A 2,500-nucleotide genomic window follows, 5' to 3' on the forward strand; every position below is an offset into this window, starting at 1 on the left:
TTGTGTGTCTCTCTCTCTCATCAACATCACGGTGGCTAGGAGATGTTAACTACCTCGCCTGGTGTACAGGAGGTCGTGGGTTCGATCTCGACCCTGACGGCTGCTGCTGTATATTTGGAGTTTGCGTGTCTCTCTCTCATCATCATCATCACGGTGGCTAGAAGATGTTAACTACCTCGCCCGGTGTACAGGAGGTCGCGGGTTCGAACCCGGACCGTGACGCCTGCTGCTGTGTATGTGGAGTTTGCGTGTCTCTCTCTCTCTCCCCGTGGTGGTTGCGTGGTTTTTTCTCGGGGCCCTCCGGCTTTTCCGTCCCACATTTAGAATCGACGTCACGTGTTCACAGCTATTTGGCTGCTGCTTTGAATTTACACGCGACGACGACGACGATGAGAAGCCACTTCCGTGAAGCTCTCATTTGTGATGGCCAGGTTCGCTTCTTAAAACAGAGCTGTGTAGCTTAGTGGCCCATTACCTGTGTAGTGGGTTCGAACTAGGTGCACACACACACGGAGCTTGGGGGGCAACACTATTTATTAAACGGTAAGTAACATAACGCGGCACATGAGGTGGTGACCACCTTCCTCAACTCACTAATCACTCTGGAACGCGACACAGACTGCACCAGGCAGGCAACGGCCTGCCTGGCCCAGGACGACGGACCCATGATGTCTTCACTTCGGAGTACAGTACAACAGCCTCGCTCTGCGTTCACACCACGCTTATATCTGCTCTGGCGTGGCCGGCTCTGCCCAGGCCACGCCTCCCTTCCCAGGCCATGCCTCCCTGCCTAGGCCACGCCTCCCTTCCCAGGCCACGCCTCCCTTCCCAGGCCACGCCTCCCTTCACAGGCCACGCCTCCCTGCCTAGGCCACGCCTCCCTTCCCAGGCCACGCCTCCCTTCCCAGGCCACGCCTCCCTTCCCAGGCCACGCCTCCCTGCCTAGGCCACGCCTCCCTTTCCAGGCCACGCCTCCCTTCCCAGGCCATGCCTCCCTGCCTAGGCCACGCCTCCCTTCCCAGGCCACGCCTCCCTTCCCAGGCCACGCCTCCCTTCCCAGGCCACGCCTCCCTTCCCAAGCCACGCCTCCCTTCCCCCACCTCACGGGAGGTCTGGGTCCCTGCACCACGTGACACCCCAGGCACCCCCTTGGGGCCCCCCAGCCCTCGTACGGGCTGACACAGAAGTGGCGTCTAATGTCACTACACCTGGTATAACAAAACATATAAATAAATTTAGTTTTAGGGGATGAGGGTCAAGATGAGGTTCGAGGTGAGGGTCGAGAGGGAGGTCAAGGGGGGGGGGGTCGGAGTGAGGGTCAAGGTGAGAGTCGAGGTGAGGGGGTGAGGGTGGAGGCGAGGGTCAAAGGTCAGGGTCGAGGTTAGGTCAAGGTGAGGGCGTGAAGGTGAAGGCAAGGGTCAAAGGTCAGGGTCGAGGTTAGGGTCAAGGTGAGGGGGTGAGGGTGGAGGCAAGGTTCAAAGGTCAGGGTCGAGGCTAGGGTCAATATGAGGTTGGAGGCGAGGGTCAAAGGTGAGGGTCGAGGTTAGGGTCGAGGTGAGGGCGTGAAGGTGGAGGCGAGGGTCAAAGGTCAGAGTCGAGGCTAGAGTCGATATGAGGGTGGAGGCGAGGGTCAAAGGTCAGGGTTGAGGTTAGGGTCGAGGTGAGAGTTGATATGAGGGTGGAGGCGAGGGTCACGGTGAGTGTCGGGGTGAGTGTCGTGGTGAGTGTCAGGGTGAGTGTCGTGGTGAGTGTCGGGGTGAGTGTCGGGGTGAGCGTCGTGGTGAGTGTCAGGGTGAGTGTCGGGGTGAGTGTCGTGGTGAGTGTCAGGGTGAGTGTCGGGGTGAGTGTCGGGGTGAGTGTCAGGGTGAGTGTCGGGGTGAGCGTCGTGGTGAGTGTCAGGGTGAGTGTCGTGGTGAGTGTCAGGGTGAGTGTCGGGGTGAGCGTCGTGGTGAGTGTCAGGGTGAGTGTCGTGGTGAGTGTCAGGGTGAGTGTCGTGGTGAGTGTCAGGGTGAGTGTCGGGGTGAGTGTCGTGGTGAGTGTCAGGGTGAGCGTCGTGGTGAGTGTCGGGGTGAGTGTCGTGGTGAGTGTCGGGGTGAGCGTCGTGGTGAGTGTCAGGGTGAGTGTCGGGGTGAGTGTCGTGGTGAGTGTCAGGGTGAGTGTCGGGGTGAGTGTCGGGGTGAGTGTCAGGGTGAGTGTCGGGGTGAGCGTCGTGGTGAGTGTCGGGGTGAGTGTCGTGGTGAGTGTCGGGGTGAGTGTCAGGGTGAGTGTCGTGGTGAGTGTCGTGGTGAGTGTCGGGGTGAGTGTCGTGGTGAGTGTCGTGGTGAGTGTCGGGGTGAGTGTCGGGGTGAGTGTCGGGGTGAGTGTCGTGGTGAGTGTCAGGGTGAGTGTCGTGGTGAGTGTAGTGGTGAGTGTCGGGGTGAGTGTCGTGGTGAGTGTAGTGGTGAGTGTAGTGGTGAGTGTCGGGGTGAGTGTCGTGGTGAGTGTAGTGGTGAGTGTCGTG

General features: G+C 60.1%; 1 protein-coding gene across 1 annotated transcript in view; it reads right to left on the reverse strand.

The window, feature by feature from the left end:
- LOC144739970 (rhomboid-related protein 1-like) overlaps positions 1-2,500 on the reverse strand; it is a 29,958-nt gene that overhangs the window by 4,054 nt on the left and 23,404 nt on the right. The gene's annotated exons all lie outside the window — the stretch shown is intronic.

The sequence above is a fragment of the Lampetra planeri genome, unplaced genomic scaffold, assembly GCF_965212315.1.
Source record: "Lampetra planeri unplaced genomic scaffold, kcLamPlan1.2.h2 scaffold_182, whole genome shotgun sequence".
Taxonomy (NCBI): domain Eukaryota; kingdom Metazoa; phylum Chordata; class Hyperoartia; order Petromyzontiformes; family Petromyzontidae; genus Lampetra; species Lampetra planeri.